The sequence below is a fragment of the Heptranchias perlo genome, chromosome 12 (assembly GCF_035084215.1).
Source record: "Heptranchias perlo isolate sHepPer1 chromosome 12, sHepPer1.hap1, whole genome shotgun sequence".
Lineage (NCBI taxonomy): Eukaryota > Metazoa > Chordata > Chondrichthyes > Hexanchiformes > Hexanchidae > Heptranchias > Heptranchias perlo.
In genome coordinates, this window is record NC_090336.1 from 70,257,517 (window position 1) to 70,273,947 (window position 16,431).

The following is a 16,431-nucleotide window of genomic DNA, read 5'->3' on the forward strand; positions in this document are numbered from 1 at the left end:
AACACTCCTTAAAACCTACCACTTTGACCAAGCTTTTGGTCACCTGTCCATATACTTCCTTCTGTGCCTTGGTGTCAAATTTTGTTTGATAATCGCTCCTGTGAAGCACCTTGGGAAGTTTCACTCCATTAAAGGCCTTATATAAATGCAAGTTGTTATTGTTGTATTGGTTTGAACTGTATTGCTTGAAATTTCATTTCTCTTTTTACATTGAACTGTGTGTATCCGTAAATTTTATGAAATAAAATATAAATTGACATTGAAAAAATGCTTAATTATTGATCACGAGCAAAGAAGGAGCTGGAGAGAGAAGAGAGGGTGTGAGTGACTCCATAATTGTGAGCTACTCAAAGGCATCTCGGTCTAAGAATTCAATAGTCGATCTGTTACTTCGAGGTTTCCCCTGAAGGAGGGCGGGGGGAGAGTGAAACTTTCCTGCAGCCCCTGCAATGGTGGAGCAAGTCCTTATTCCATCTCTGTGTTGCAAAATTTAATATTTGGCCCCCAGATAGGGGACATCACATGGTAATTTGTTAAGAATGTTACACTTGATCTTAACCAAAAGCCAAGAAATTATAATTTGTAAACTCCCTCCTGCTCTGATCTGTCTGCCCCCCTTAAGATTTTTTTGTGGCCCATTGTGAAGCCAGATTTAGTTCTCTGACCATTTATTTCTGCTCAGTTAATGGGCCTGATGTCTGCTTTTGTTTAATGGGCTGGAGTCGGGGGAGGGGTCATGGTGTTGGCCCATCTCTGTACCTGAAACCTGTCTGTGTCAGCAGGAGGGCTGGAGACAACAATACCCACTCACACCCAAACTGAGGAAAAGACAAGACACACAGTGCTGGGAGCGGATGAAACAGCAGCATTTTAGGTTCTACCTGGATTTTACGCAGGCAAGAGATGATTGAACGAGTTAAATGTTTCTCCTTTAGAAACCACGACTGATGGCAGAAAGAATACAGAGCGCTGATCTGTCACAGAGCACTCACAAGTAGAGGCCGGCCAAGCGTATTGCCAGGAGGAGTCTGGAAGCTACAGTAAGCACAAGAAACCAGGACGTAACACTGAAAGGGCAAAAAAAAGGATACCAGCTGGGAGAGATAAAGGGGTCAGAGGGCAAAGGCTGTGACACACGCTCAGGTAAGCTCGCTATTTTGTATTTCAAGTCAAAAGTTTTGTGTGACAGACTTTTTTACAGTATGGATAGTTTTCACTTTTCGAGCAGCTAGGATAAGCCTGTTCCCTTCCTCGAGCGTCACGTCACACCCCTGCATGGTGGTTTCCTTCTGCCCTCCCTCGCCATTTACCTTGGCAGCCGCACACGGACTGATTGTAGTTTGAAATGACGATAAAAAGAAAGGAGAGAGGAAATCAGCACAGGCTGGCAGTCACTGTGCTGTGCACGGATGGAGTTTTGTTCCCAAGTTTAGCTTGTGAACAACTGTGGGTTGGGGTTGAAAAATTCTAAAATTTTGAAGAAAATAATCTTTAAGAAGGAAGGGAAAAGATTCAAAAGAAATCTCATCTCGAGCAATTGCCCAAACAACAATGGTGTAAACACTTTAAGATAACTGCTTGACAAACTGCAGAGGAAGCTGCAGACATTCCCACCTCTATTCTTTTTGTGATTATAATCATTCACTGGCAGCGGTTGCTAAGGAGATGCTGGCTGAGCTGTGCTGTATTTTGGAGCGACTGGCCTCGGCTTTCCGATTGCACCCCGGGGGCAGTAACTCATTTGTACGACACTGATTTAAAGGGACTGCTTCTATTTTGGAACTCCACACTCCATCCAAAGCACTGTCTCAACCTCGCACAGCTGAACATAACTTAAAGGGCATGAAAGACCCCCCACATCCCCCGCCACCAGCGGTATTTAAAGGGATCATGCAGGAGTTACAGATTAGTTGCTGGATTATTTGTTTGGGCTGCTGGTGCATTTGAACGTGCCTCCTGTGTTGCTCTTGCACTGTCTCTGGGAACGGTGCGCCCAGATATTAAAAATGCTGAACAGATTTTTGGAGCCTGTATTATTACTCAGAATGCTGATATATTGCAACTGGGGTGTTTTTTGTTTTCTCCTGGTCTGGATGAGTGCCACTCCCTTTCTTCCTTTTCCCTCTTGCAGTTTTACCTTGGAGGGAAAGACGTCAGTCTCAGGTCACTTTTCAGGAAGCTGCAAGCCTGTGTATTGGGACGTGCCACTTTCCACAGACTTGGTCTCCTGATCTGCAGCATTTAACTCCAGTTGTTGTGTGAAAAATTACTGCAGTTTTAAACTGGCAGTTCCAGAATTAATTGTTTCCAAATCAGACATTTCCCGAAACAGAGAGAGCGAGAGACACAACGTTAACGGTTGGCAACGTTTAAACTGCCACAATTGAGAGGCGAAATAACTTCACGTTGCTGACTTTAAAAAAGCAAGCAGACAGTGTGTGTGTTTGGAGAGAGTGCACTGTGAATGGCCACATTGAAAGCAGTGAGATTAAACTGTGCTCCAAACTGAGTGTTAAGGTGAGTAAAAGGCACTGGTTTGGGTGGAGCATTGCGCTCAGGATGAGAGATTTTCTTGACGGTGCCAATTAATCTGCACCAGAAAATCATCCCCTGACTGGGTTCAAACCCAGGACGACAAATGAGTTTTAAATATTGCATCCTAACCACTAGACCACCAGGGGAGTTACCATCAATCCCCTGGAAACAGATACATAAGGCTGAACACATGGCTCCCTACAGTAGCAGCAGTGTCACCAGCAGAGGGCTTGAGTTGCCATTTCCACTTTGAGAGACTTTTCGCAGACAGTGAAATGGGAAACATCCATTCAGGAAGTTATCGCTTCTCGGCCTTTTTGCTCAGATCCAGTGTAGTTTCTGTTCTTATCAGTTTAATATCTGATACGTCCCCTATCTGGGGACCGAATATTAAATTGATTTTTGGAACAGAGAGATGGAACGAGAGCTTGCTCCGTCCACTCCGCGCATCGACCTGGTATAGCAGTGCTTCCAGGATCGGTGCAGCTCCCTTCGGGGAGATTCGAAAAACAAAAAGCAGATTTTGTTTCTTTTTTGGACCATATGTTATTACTGTAGTCAATATTGTTATAAAAGAAGGAAAACTTTTTACAGCTGCTTGACCATGCTCTCCTTTCCTTCGTAGGTTGTTGCTCGCTACGCGTTGTTCCTCGCCCGGCCGGTGTGCCATGTTGCCAACGCCGCTGACGCCACTTTCACTCCTGCTCAGCAAGGTAAGCAGCCACCATTGTGTTTTTCTTCCCGTATCTGTCCATGGGGACTTGGCCTATATTTCAGGGTGAGGCCTGACCACGTTTCCCGCTCGACAGCTAAGCTGGAGGTTGCCCCCTGTTGGATTTCCGTGCGACTGCAGGCACGGGCGCCTCTATTGGAAAAGGATGGGTGGGTGGGTGGGGGTTGGTTGTGTTGGGCACATGCACCCCGCCCTGCCCGCCACGCCTGCTGCAGTCTATTGCCCATGCCACCCTGCCTGTCTCCTACGATTTATTGCCGGGAACCAGCCTTAGGAAACCCCAGACTTTACTTGGCAGCTGCAGGACCGATTCTGCGCTCCATTGAGATCCTGCGCGCCCGTTGATTAAGCACCCGAAAATGCAAAAGCTGTGATCGTGTTACCTCAGCCAAAGGGAAGGGGGGTGTTACGCAGATGGCTTTTCATCTTGGTTAGATGTCCTGGCAAAAAATGTTCTCTTGCTCAAAGTCTGCCGGCCACTCTTCACACCTAAGCTCAGTCACCCAACACCATTTTGAAGAAGGAGAGAGAGTCCGAGGAAGAATGGAGCAGGAGCGGGAGTTTACCGGTTATCGCTTCTCGGCCTTTTGGCTCAGATCAAGTGTAGTTTCTGTTCTTATCAGTTTAATGTCTGATACGTCCCCTATCTGGGGACCGAATATTAAATTGCTTTTTGGAACAGGGAGATGGAACAAGAGCTTGCTCCGTCCACTCCGCGCATCGACCTGGTATTGCAGTGCTTCCAGGATCGGTGCAGCTCCCTTCGGGGAGATTCAAAAAACAAAAAGCAGATTTTGTTTCTTTTTTGGACCATATGTTATTACTGTAGTCAATATTGTTGGAAAAGACGGAAAACTTTTTACAGCTGCTTGACCATGCTCTCCTTTCCTTCGTAGGTTGTTGCTCGCTACGCGTTGTTTCTCACCCGGCCGGTGCGCCATGTTGCCAACGCCGCTGACGCCACTTTCACTCCTGCTCAGCAAGGTAAGCAGCCACCATTGTGTTTTTCTTCCCGTATCTGTCCATGGGGACTTGGCCGATATTTCAGGGTGAGGCCTGACCACGTTTCCTGCTCGACAGCTAAGCTGGAGGTTGCCCCCTGTTGGATTTCTGTGCAACGGCCGCCTCTATTGGAAAAGGATGGGTGGGTGGGTGGGGGTTGGTGGTGTTGGGCACATGCACCCCGCCCTGCCCGCCACGCCTGCTGCAGTCTATTCCCATGCCACCCTGCCTGTCTTCTATGACTTATTGCCGGGAACCAGCCTTAGGAAACCCCAGACTTTACTTGGCAGCTGCAGGACTGATTCCGCGCTCCATTGACTTGGTCTCCTCACCTGAAACATTTAACTCCAGTTATTGTGTGAAAAATTACTGCAGTTTTAAACTGGCAGTTCCAGAATTAATTGTTTCCAAGTCAGACATTTCCCGAAACAGAGAGCGCGAGAGAGACACAATGTTAAAGGTTGGCAATGTTTAAACTGCCACAAGTGAGAGGCGAAATATCCTCACGTTGCTGACTTTAAAAAAGCAAGCCGACAGTGTGTGTGTTTGGAGAGAGTGCACTGTGAATGGCCACATTGGAAGCTGTGCCATTTCCACTTTGACAGTCTTTTCACAGTCAGTGATGGTGCCAATTAATCTGCACCAGAAAATCATCCCCTGACTGGGTTCAAACCCAGGACGACAAATGAGTTTTAAATATTGCATCCTAACCACCAGACCACCAGGGGAGTTACCATCAATCCCCTGGAAACATATACATAAGGCTGAACACATGGCTCCCTACAGTAGCAGCAGTGGCACCAGCAGAGGGCTTGAGTTGCCATTTCCACTTTGAGAGACTTTTCGCAGACAGTGAAATGGGAAACATCCATTCAGGAAGTTATTGCTTCTCGGCCTTTTTGCTCAGATCCAGTGTAGTTTCTGTTCTTATCAGTTTAATATCTGATACGTCCCCTATCTGTGGACCGAATATTAAATTGATTTTTGGAACAGGGAGATGGAACAAGAGCTTGCTCCGTCCACTCCGCGCATCGACCTGGTATAGCAGTGCTTCCAGGATCGGTGCAGCTCCCTTCGGGGAGATTCGAAAAACAAAAACAGATTTTGTTTCTTTTTTGGACCATATGTTATTACTGTAGTCAATATTGTTATAAAAGAAGGAAAACTTTTTACAGCTGCTTGACCATGCTCTCCTTTCCTTCGTAGGTTGATGCTCGCTACGCGTTGTTCCTCGCCCGGCCGGTGCGCCATGTTGCCAACGCCGCTGACGCCACTTTCACTCCTGCTCAGCAAGGTAAGCAGCCACCATTGTGTTTTTCTTCCCGTATCTGTCCATGGGGACTTGGCCTATATTTCAGGGTGAGGCCTCACCACGTTTCCCGCTCGACAGCTAAGCTGGAGGTTGCCCCCTGTTGGATTTCCGTGCGACTGCAGGCACGGCCGCCTCCATTGGAAAAGGATGGGTGGGTGGGTGGATGGGGGTTGGTGGTGTTGGGCACATGCACCCCGCCCTGCCCGCCACGCCTGCTGCAGTCTATTGCCCATGCCACCCTGCCTGTCTCCTACGACTTATTGCCGGGAACCAGCCTTAGCAAACCCCAGACTTTACTTGGCAGCTGCAGGACCGATTCTGCGCTCCATTGAGATCCTGCGCGCCCGTTGATTAAGCACCCGAAAATGCAAAAGCTGTGATCGTGTTACCTCAGCCAAAGGGAAGGGGGGTGTTACGCAGATGGCTTTTCATCTTGGTTAGATGTCCTGGCAAAAAATGTTCTCTTGCTCAAAGTCTGCCGGCCACTCTTCACACCTAAGCTCAGTCACCCAACACCATTTTGAAGAAGTAGAGAGAGTCCGAGGAAGAATGGAGCAGGAGCGGGAGTTTACCGGTTATCGCTTCTCGGCCTTTTGGCTCAGATCAAGTGTAGTTTCTGTTCTTATCAGTTTAATATCTGATACGTCCCCTCTCTGGGGACCAAATATTAGGTGCAGGGAGGATGTTCCCGATGGCTGGGGAGTCCAGAACCAGGGGTCACAGTCTCAGGATACGGGGTATGCCATTTAGAACCGAGAGGAGGAGAAATTTCTTCACTCAGAGTGTGGTGAACCTGTGGAATTCTCTGCCACAGAAGGCAGTGGAGGCCAAGTCATTGGATGTATTCAAGAAGGAGATAGATATATTTCTTCATGCTAAAGGGATCAAGGGAGATGGGGAAAAAGCGGGAACAGGGTACTGAGTTAGACGATCAGCCATGATCATTTTGAATGGCCTACTCTTGCTCCTATTTTCTATGTTTCTCTGTTCTCTATGTCCCGGTTCATCCCAAACAGTCCGATAACAAAGGACGCTGTGCTCTACGGGCTGTTCCCCGGGACGCACACAGAGGCAGATATCAACTGCTGCTGGAAGACCATCATGTCGGTGAAGAAGGCCCTTTGGTCCACCCGAAACCTGCTGGTCTTCCAGCTGAAGGAGCTGTCCAGGATTGAGTGTTGCCGAGTGGCACATTCCAAGATCCAGGAGTACGTGCTGCGGGACGCACTGAGGCGAGGTGCGACCTACGCAAAAGCTCTACGGGGAAAGGCACCGTGGAAGGCCACCCCACCTTGTATTGTACAGAATGTATTAGAAGATTTGGATTGTGACTTCAATTGTAATAACGGGATCGTAGTGTGTACGATCTGCATTTAATTGCCTCTCCTTTAAAATCCTCATTCTCTACCGCCCACCCAAGTCCCACACAAAGTTTCTCACTGAGATATCTTCACTGATTTCCTCCCTCAGCCTCTGCACCGAGCGACTTCTCATCCTTGATGATTTCAACGTCCATCTCAACTCATCATGCTCTCTCTCCTCTGAGTTCACTGCCCTCATTTCCTCCCTTAATCTCTCCCCTCCCATTCTCACTGCCATTCAGGCTACATCCCGGGCCCTGTTGGTCAGTTCTGGCGACAAGACGTTCGGCCAAATGTCATCATTGGTGACCATGCCTTCAGTTGCCTCGGCCCTAAGCTCTGGAATTCCCTCCCTAAACCTCTCTGCCTCTCTACCTCTCTCGCCTCCTTTAAAACACTCCTTAAAACCTACCACTTTGACCAAGCTTTTGGTCACCTGTCCTAATATCTCCTTATGTGTCCCAGTGTCAAATTTTGTTTGATAATCGCTCCTGTGAAGCACCTTGGGAAGTTTCACTCCATTAAAGGCCCAATATAAATGCAAGTTGTTATTGTTGTATTGGTTTGAACTGTATTGCTTGAAATTTCATTTCTCTTTTTACATTGAACTGTGTGTATCCGTAAATTTTATGAAATAAAATATAAATAGACATTGAAAAAATGCTTAATTAATGATCACGGGCAAAGAAGTAGCTGGAGAGAGAAGAGAGGGTGTGAGTGACTCCATAATTGTGAGCTACTCAAAGGCATCTCGGTCTAAGAATTCAATAGTCGATCTGTTACTTCGAGGTTTCCCCTGAAGGAGGGCGGGGGGAGAGTGAAACTTTCCTGCAGCCCCTGCAATGGTGGAGCAAGTCCTTATTCCATCTCTGTGTTGCAAAATTTAATATTTGGCCCCCAGATAGGGGACATCACATGGTAATTTGTTAAGAATGTTACACTTGATCTTAACCAAAAGCCAAGAAATTATAATTTGTAAACTCCCTCCTGCTCTGATCTGTCTGCCCCCCTTAAGATTTTTTTGTGGCCCATTGTGAAGCCAGATTTAGTTCTCTGACCATTTATTTCTGCTCAGTTAATGGGCCTGATGTCTGCTTTTGTTTAATGGGCTGGAGTCGGGGGAGGGGTCATGGTGTTGGCCCATCTCTGTACCTGAAACCTGTCTGTGTCAGCAGGAGGGCTGGAGACAACAATACCCACTCACACCCAAACTGAGGAAAAGACAAGACACACAGTGCTGGGAGCGGATGAAACAGCAGCATTTTAGGTTCTACCTGGATTTTACGCAGGCAAGAGATGATTGAACGAGTTAAATGTTTCTCCTTTAGAAACCACGACTGATGGCAGAAAGAATACAGAGCGCTGATCTGTCACAGAGCACTCACAAGTAGAGGCCGGCCAAGCGTATTGCCAGGAGGAGTCTGGAAGCTACAGTAAGCACAAGAAACCAGGACGTAACACTGAAAGGGCAAAAAAAAGGATACCAGCTGGGAGAGATAAAGGGGTCAGAGGGCAAAGGCTGTGACACACGCTCAGGTAAGCTCGCTATTTTGTATTTCAAGTCAAAAGTTTTGTGTGACAGACTTTTTTACAGTATGGATAGTTTTCACTTTTCGAGCAGCTAGGATAAGCCTGTTCCCTTCCTCGAGCGTCACGTCACACCCCTGCATGGTGGTTTCCTTCTGCCCTCCCTCGCCATTTACCTTGGCAGCCGCACACGGACTGATTGTAGTTTGAAATGACGATAAAAAGAAAGGAGAGAGGAAATCAGCACAGGCTGGCAGTCACTGTGCTGTGCACGGATGGAGTTTTGTTCCCAAGTTTAGCTTGTGAACAACTGTGGGTTGGGGTTGAAAAATTCTAAAATTTTGAAGAAAATAATCTTTAAGAAGGAAGGGAAAAGATTCAAAAGAAATCTCATCTCGAGCAATTGCCCAAACAACAATGGTGTAAACACTTTAAGATAACTGCTTGACAAACTGCAGAGGAAGCTGCAGACATTCCCACCTCTATTCTTTTTGTGATTATAATCATTCACTGGCAGCGGTTGCTAAGGAGATGCTGGCTGAGCTGTGCTGTATTTTGGAGCGACTGGCCTCGGCTTTCCGATTGCACCCCGGGGGCAGTAACTCATTTGTACGACACTGATTTAAAGGGACTGCTTCTATTTTGGAACTCCACACTCCATCCAAAGCACTGTCTCAACCTCGCACAGCTGAACATAACTTAAAGGGCATGAAAGACCCCCCACATCCCCCGCCACCAGCGGTATTTAAAGGGATCATGCAGGAGTTACAGATTAGTTGCTGGATTATTTGTTTGGGCTGCTGGTGCATTTGAACGTGCCTCCTGTGTTGCTCTTGCACTGTCTCTGGGAACGGTGCGCCCAGATATTAAAAATGCTGAACAGATTTTTGGAGCCTGTATTATTACTCAGAATGCTGATATATTGCAACTGGGGTGTTTTTTGTTTTCTCCTGGTCTGGATGAGTGCCACTCCCTTTCTTCCTTTTCCCTCTTGCAGTTTTACCTTGGAGGGAAAGACGTCAGTCTCAGGTCACTTTTCAGGAAGCTGCAAGCCTGTGTATTGGGACGTGCCACTTTCCACAGACTTGGTCTCCTGATCTGCAGCATTTAACTCCAGTTGTTGTGTGAAAAATTACTGCAGTTTTAAACTGGCAGTTCCAGAATTAATTGTTTCCAAATCAGACATTTCCCGAAACAGAGAGAGCGAGAGACACAACGTTAACGGTTGGCAACGTTTAAACTGCCACAATTGAGAGGCGAAATAACTTCACGTTGCTGACTTTAAAAAAGCAAGCAGACAGTGTGTGTGTTTGGAGAGAGTGCACTGTGAATGGCCACATTGAAAGCAGTGAGATTAAACTGTGCTCCAAACTGAGTGTTAAGGTGAGTAAAAGGCACTGGTTTGGGTGGAGCATTGCGCTCAGGATGAGAGATTTTCTTGACGGTGCCAATTAATCTGCACCAGAAAATCATCCCCTGACTGGGTTCAAACCCAGGACGACAAATGAGTTTTAAATATTGCATCCTAACCACTAGACCACCAGGGGAGTTACCATCAATCCCCTGGAAACAGATACATGAGGCTGAACACATGGCTCCCTACAGTAGCAGCAGTGTCACCAGCAGAGGGCTTGAGTTGCCATTTCCACTTTGAGAGACTTTTCGCAGACAGTGAAATGGGAAACATCCATTCAGGAAGTTATCGCTTCTCGGCCTTTTTGCTCAGATCCAGTGTAGTTTCTGTTCTTATCAGTTTAATATCTGATACGTCCCCTATCTGGGGACCGAATATTAAATTGATTTTTGGAACAGAGAGATGGAACGAGAGCTTGCTCCGTCCACTCCGCGCATCGACCTGGTATAGCAGTGCTTCCAGGATCGGTGCAGCTCCCTTCGGGGAGATTCGAAAAACAAAAAGCAGATTTTGTTTCTTTTTTGGACCATATGTTATTACTGTAGTCAATATTGTTATAAAAGAAGGAAAACTTTTTACAGCTGCTTGACCATGCTCTCCTTTCCTTCGTAGGTTGTTGCTCGCTACGCGTTGTTCCTCGCCCGGCCGGTGTGCCATGTTGCCAACGCCGCTGACGCCACTTTCACTCCTGCTCAGCAAGGTAAGCAGCCACCATTGTGTTTTTCTTCCCGTATCTGTCCATGGGGACTTGGCCTATATTTCAGGGTGAGGCCTGACCACGTTTCCCGCTCGACAGCTAAGCTGGAGGTTGCCCCCTGTTGGATTTCCGTGCGACTGCAGGCACGGGCGCCTCTATTGGAAAAGGATGGGTGGGTGGGTGGGGGTTGGTTGTGTTGGGCACATGCACCCCGCCCTGCCCGCCACGCCTGCTGCAGTCTATTGCCCATGCCACCCTGCCTGTCTCCTACGATTTATTGCCGGGAACCAGCCTTAGGAAACCCCAGACTTTACTTGGCAGCTGCAGGACCGATTCTGCGCTCCATTGAGATCCTGCGCGCCCGTTGATTAAGCACCCGAAAATGCAAAAGCTGTGATCGTGTTACCTCAGCCAAAGGGAAGGGGGGTGTTACGCAGATGGCTTTTCATCTTGGTTAGATGTCCTGGCAAAAAATGTTCTCTTGCTCAAAGTCTGCCGGCCACTCTTCACACCTAAGCTCAGTCACCCAACACCATTTTGAAGAAGGAGAGAGAGTCCGAGGAAGAATGGAGCAGGAGCGGGAGTTTACCGGTTATCGCTTCTCGGCCTTTTGGCTCAGATCAAGTGTAGTTTCTGTTCTTATCAGTTTAATGTCTGATACGTCCCCTATCTGGGGACCGAATATTAAATTGCTTTTTGGAACAGGGAGATGGAACAAGAGCTTGCTCCGTCCACTCCGCGCATCGACCTGGTATTGCAGTGCTTCCAGGATCGGTGCAGCTCCCTTCGGGGAGATTCAAAAAACAAAAAGCAGATTTTGTTTCTTTTTTGGACCATATGTTATTACTGTAGTCAATATTGTTGGAAAAGACGGAAAACTTTTTACAGCTGCTTGACCATGCTCTCCTTTCCTTCGTAGGTTGTTGCTCGCTACGCGTTGTTTCTCACCCGGCCGGTGCGCCATGTTGCCAACGCCGCTGACGCCACTTTCACTCCTGCTCAGCAAGGTAAGCAGCCACCATTGTGTTTTTCTTCCCGTATCTGTCCATGGGGACTTGGCCGATATTTCAGGGTGAGGCCTGACCACGTTTCCTGCTCGACAGCTAAGCTGGAGGTTGCCCCCTGTTGGATTTCTGTGCAACGGCCGCCTCTATTGGAAAAGGATGGGTGGGTGGGTGGGGGTTGGTGGTGTTGGGCACATGCACCCCGCCCTGCCCGCCACGCCTGCTGCAGTCTATTCCCATGCCACCCTGCCTGTCTTCTATGACTTATTGCCGGGAACCAGCCTTAGGAAACCCCAGACTTTACTTGGCAGCTGCAGGACTGATTCCGCGCTCCATTGACTTGGTCTCCTCACCTGAAACATTTAACTCCAGTTATTGTGTGAAAAATTACTGCAGTTTTAAACTGGCAGTTCCAGAATTAATTGTTTCCAAGTCAGACATTTCCCGAAACAGAGAGCGCGAGAGAGACACAATGTTAAAGGTTGGCAATGTTTAAACTGCCACAAGTGAGAGGCGAAATATCCTCACGTTGCTGACTTTAAAAAAGCAAGCCGACAGTGTGTGTGTTTGGAGAGAGTGCACTGTGAATGGCCACATTGGAAGCTGTGCCATTTCCACTTTGACAGTCTTTTCACAGTCAGTGATGGTGCCAATTAATCTGCACCAGAAAATCATCCCCTGACTGGGTTCAAACCCAGGACGACAAATGAGTTTTAAATATTGCATCCTAACCACCAGACCACCAGGGGAGTTACCATCAATCCCCTGGAAACATATACATAAGGCTGAACACATGGCTCCCTACAGTAGCAGCAGTGGCACCAGCAGAGGGCTTGAGTTGCCATTTCCACTTTGAGAGACTTTTCGCAGACAGTGAAATGGGAAACATCCATTCAGGAAGTTATTGCTTCTCGGCCTTTTTGCTCAGATCCAGTGTAGTTTCTGTTCTTATCAGTTTAATATCTGATACGTCCCCTATCTGTGGACCGAATATTAAATTGATTTTTGGAACAGGGAGATGGAACAAGAGCTTGCTCCGTCCACTCCGCGCATCGACCTGGTATAGCAGTGCTTCCAGGATCGGTGCAGCTCCCTTCGGGGAGATTCGAAAAACAAAAACAGATTTTGTTTCTTTTTTGGACCATATGTTATTACTGTAGTCAATATTGTTATAAAAGAAGGAAAACTCTTTACAGCTGCTTGACCATGCTCTCCTTTCCTTCGTAGGTTGATGCTCGCTACGCGTTGTTCCTCGCCCGGCCGGTGCGCCATGTTGCCAACGCCGCTGACGCCACTTTCACTCCTGCTCAGCAAGGTAAGCAGCCACCATTGTGTTTTTCTTCCCGTATCTGTCCATGGGGACTTGGCCTATATTTCAGGGTGAGGCCTCACCACGTTTCCCGCTCGACAGCTAAGCTGGAGGTTGCCCCCTGTTGGATTTCCGTGCGACTGCAGGCACGGCCGCCTCCATTGGAAAAGGATGGGTGGGTGGGTGGATGGGGGTTGGTGGTGTTGGGCACATGCACCCCGCCCTGCCCGCCACGCCTGCTGCAGTCTATTGCCCATGCCACCCTGCCTGTCTCCTACGACTTATTGCCGGGAACCAGCCTTAGCAAACCCCAGACTTTACTTGGCAGCTGCAGGACCGATTCTGCGCTCCATTGAGATCCTGCGCGCCCGTTGATTAAGCACCCGAAAATGCAAAAGCTGTGATCGTGTTACCTCAGCCAAAGGGAAGGGGGGTGTTACGCAGATGGCTTTTCATCTTGGTTAGATGTCCTGGCAAAAAATGTTCTCTTGCTCAAAGTCTGCCGGCCACTCTTCACACCTAAGCTCAGTCACCCAACACCATTTTGAAGAAGTAGAGAGAGTCCGAGGAAGAATGGAGCAGGAGCGGGAGTTTACCGGTTATCGCTTCTCGGCCTTTTGGCTCAGATCAAGTGTAGTTTCTGTTCTTATCAGTTTAATATCTGATACGTCCCCTCTCTGGGGACCAAATATTAGGTGCAGGGAGGATGTTCCCGATGGCTGGGGAGTCCAGAACCAGGGGTCACAGTCTCAGGATACGGGGTATGCCATTTAGAACCGAGAGGAGGAGAAATTTCTTCACTCAGAGTGTGGTGAACCTGTGGAATTCTCTGCCACAGAAGGCAGTGGAGGCCAAGTCATTGGATGTATTCAAGAAGGAGATAGATATATTTCTTCATGCTAAAGGGATCAAGGGAGATGGGGAAAAAGCGGGAACAGGGTACTGAGTTAGACGATCAGCCATGATCATTTTGAATGGCCTACTCTTGCTCCTATTTTCTATGTTTCTCTGTTCTCTATGTCCCGGTTCATCCCAAACAGTCCGATAACAAAGGACGCTGTGCTCTACGGGCTGTTCCCCGGGACGCACACAGAGGCAGATATCAACTGCTGCTGGAAGACCATCATGTCGGTGAAGAAGGCCCTTTGGTCCACCCGAAACCTGCTGGTCTTCCAGCTGAAGGAGCTGTCCAGGATTGAGTGTTGCCGAGTGGCACATTCCAAGATCCAGGAGTACGTGCTGCGGGACGCACTGAGGCGAGGTGCGACCTACGCAAAAGCTCTACGGGGAAAGGCACCGTGGAAGGCCACCCCACCTTGTATTGTACAGAATGTATTAGAAGATTTGGATTGTGACTTCAATTGTAATAACGGGATCGTAGTGTGTACGATCTGCATTTAATTGCCTCTCCTTTAAAATCCTCATTCTCTACCGCCCACCCAAGTCCCACACAAAGTTTCTCACTGAGATATCTTCACTGATTTCCTCCCTCAGCCTCTGCACCGAGCGACTTCTCATCCTTGATGATTTCAACGTCCATCTCAACTCATCATGCTCTCTCTCCTCTGAGTTCACTGCCCTCATTTCCTCCCTTAATCTCTCCCCTCCCATTCTCACTGCCATTCAGGCTACATCCCGGGCCCTGTTGGTCAGTTCTGGCGACAAGACGTTCGGCCAAATGTCATCATTGGTGACCATGCCTTCAGTTGCCTCGGCCCTAAGCTCTGGAATTCCCTCCCTAAACCTCTCTGCCTCTCTACCTCTCTCGCCTCCTTTAAAACACTCCTTAAAACCTACCACTTTGACCAAGCTTTTGGTCACCTGTCCTAATATCTCCTTATGTGTCCCAGTGTCAAATTTTGTTTGATAATCGCTCCTGTGAAGCACCTTGGGAAGTTTCACTCCATTAAAGGCCCAATATAAATGCAAGTTGTTATTGTTGTATTGGTTTGAACTGTATTGCTTGAAATTTCATTTCTCTTTTTACATTGAACTGTGTGTATCCGTAAATTTTATGAAATAAAATATAAATAGACATTGAAAAAATGCTTAATTAATGATCACGGGCAAAGAAGTAGCTGGAGAGAGAAGAGAGGGTGTGAGTGACTCCATAATTGTGAGCTACTCAAAGGCATCTCGGTCTAAGAATTCAATAGTCGATCTGTTACTTCGAGGTTTCCCCTGAAGGAGGGCGGGGGGAGAGTGAAACTTTCCTGCAGCCCCTGCAATGGTGGAGCAAGTCCTTATTCCATCTCTGTGTTGCAAAATTTAATATTTGGCCCCCAGATAGGGGACATCACATGGTAATTTGTTAAGAATGTTACACTTGATCTTAACCAAAAGCCAAGAAATTATAATTTGTAAACTCCCTCCTGCTCTGATCTGTCTGCCCCCCTTAAGATTTTTTTGTGGCCCATTGTGAAGCCAGATTTAGTTCTCTGACCATTTATTTCTGCTCAGTTAATGGGCCTGATGTCTGCTTTTGTTTAATGGGCTGGAGTCGGGGGAGGGGTCATGGTGTTGGCCCATCTCTGTACCTGAAACCTGTCTGTGTCAGCAGGAGGGCTGGAGACAACAATACCCACTCACACCCAAACTGAGGAAAAGACAAGACACACAGTGCTGGGAGCGGATGAAACAGCAGCATTTTAGGTTCTACCTGGATTTTACGCAGGCAAGAGATGATTGAACGAGTTAAATGTTTCTCCTTTAGAAACCACGACTGATGGCAGAAAGAATACAGAGCGCTGATCTGTCACAGAGCACTCACAAGTAGAGGCCGGCCAAGCGTATTGCCAGGAGGAGTCTGGAAGCTACAGGAAGCACAAGAAACCAGGACGTAACACTGAAAGGGCAAAAAAAAGGAGACCAGCTGGGAGAGATAAAGGGGTCAGAGGGCAAAGGCTGTGACACACGCTCAGGTAAGCTCACTATTTTGTATTTCAAGTCAAAAGTTTTGTGACAGACTTTTTGACAGTATGGATAGTTTTCACTTTTCGAGCAGCTAGGATAAGCCTGTTCCCTTCCTCGAGCGTCACGTCACACCCCTGCATGGTGGTTTCCTTCTGCCCTCCCTCGCCATTTACCTTGGCAGCCGCACACGGACTGATTGTAGTTTGAAATGACGATAAAAAGAAAGGAGAGAGGAAATCAGCACAGGCTGGCAGTCACTGTGCTGTGCACGGATGGAGTTTTGTTCCCAAGTTTAGCTTGTGAACAACTGTGGGTTGGGGTTGAAAAATTCTAAAATTTTGAAGAAAATAATCTTTAAGAAGGAAGGGAAAAGATTCAAAAGAAATCTCATCTCGAGCAATTGCCCAAACAACAATGGTGTAAACACTTTAAGATAACTGCTTGACAAACTGCAGAGGAAGCTGCAGACATTCCCACCTCTATTCTTTTTGTGATTATAATCATTCACTGGCAGCGGTTGCTAAGGAGATGCTGGCTGAGCTGTGCTGTATTTTGGAGCGACTGGCCTCGGCTTTCCGATTGCACCCCGGGGGCAGTAACTCATTTGTACGACACTGATTTAAA

The 16,431-nt window shown here is 47.6% G+C and overlaps 6 non-coding genes and 5 pseudogenes across 6 annotated transcripts; 8 read left to right on the forward strand and 3 right to left on the reverse strand.

The window, feature by feature from the left end:
* Positions 1-404: 404 nt before the first annotated feature.
* On the reverse strand, positions 405-577 carry LOC137330609 (U2 spliceosomal RNA; annotated as a pseudogene).
* Positions 578-2,835: 2,258 nt separating this feature from the next.
* Positions 2,836-3,026, forward strand: LOC137328267 (U2 spliceosomal RNA). The gene has a single exon (XR_010964749.1). It is a non-coding gene; the product is annotated as a U2 spliceosomal RNA (small nuclear RNA).
* An 813-nt stretch (positions 3,027-3,839) lies between these two features.
* On the forward strand, positions 3,840-4,030 carry LOC137330908 (U2 spliceosomal RNA). The gene has a single exon (XR_010965328.1). It is a non-coding gene; the product is annotated as a U2 spliceosomal RNA (small nuclear RNA).
* A 1,122-nt stretch (positions 4,031-5,152) lies between these two features.
* Positions 5,153-5,343, forward strand: LOC137328242 (U2 spliceosomal RNA). The gene has a single exon (XR_010964725.1). It is a non-coding gene; the product is annotated as a U2 spliceosomal RNA (small nuclear RNA).
* An 816-nt stretch (positions 5,344-6,159) lies between these two features.
* LOC137328965 (U2 spliceosomal RNA) lies at positions 6,160-6,271 on the forward strand (annotated as a pseudogene).
* A 1,469-nt stretch (positions 6,272-7,740) lies between these two features.
* On the reverse strand, positions 7,741-7,913 carry LOC137330610 (U2 spliceosomal RNA; annotated as a pseudogene).
* A 2,258-nt stretch (positions 7,914-10,171) lies between these two features.
* Positions 10,172-10,362, forward strand: LOC137328269 (U2 spliceosomal RNA). The gene has a single exon (XR_010964751.1). It is a non-coding gene; the product is annotated as a U2 spliceosomal RNA (small nuclear RNA).
* Positions 10,363-11,175: 813 nt separating this feature from the next.
* On the forward strand, positions 11,176-11,366 carry LOC137330909 (U2 spliceosomal RNA). Its single transcript, XR_010965329.1, has one exon. It is a non-coding gene; the product is annotated as a U2 spliceosomal RNA (small nuclear RNA).
* A 1,122-nt stretch (positions 11,367-12,488) lies between these two features.
* On the forward strand, positions 12,489-12,679 carry LOC137328244 (U2 spliceosomal RNA). Its single transcript, XR_010964726.1, has one exon. It is a non-coding gene; the product is annotated as a U2 spliceosomal RNA (small nuclear RNA).
* Positions 12,680-13,495: 816 nt separating this feature from the next.
* On the forward strand, positions 13,496-13,607 carry LOC137328966 (U2 spliceosomal RNA; annotated as a pseudogene).
* Positions 13,608-15,076: 1,469 nt separating this feature from the next.
* LOC137330611 (U2 spliceosomal RNA) lies at positions 15,077-15,249 on the reverse strand (annotated as a pseudogene).
* Between the last annotated feature and the right edge of the window lie 1,182 nt (positions 15,250-16,431).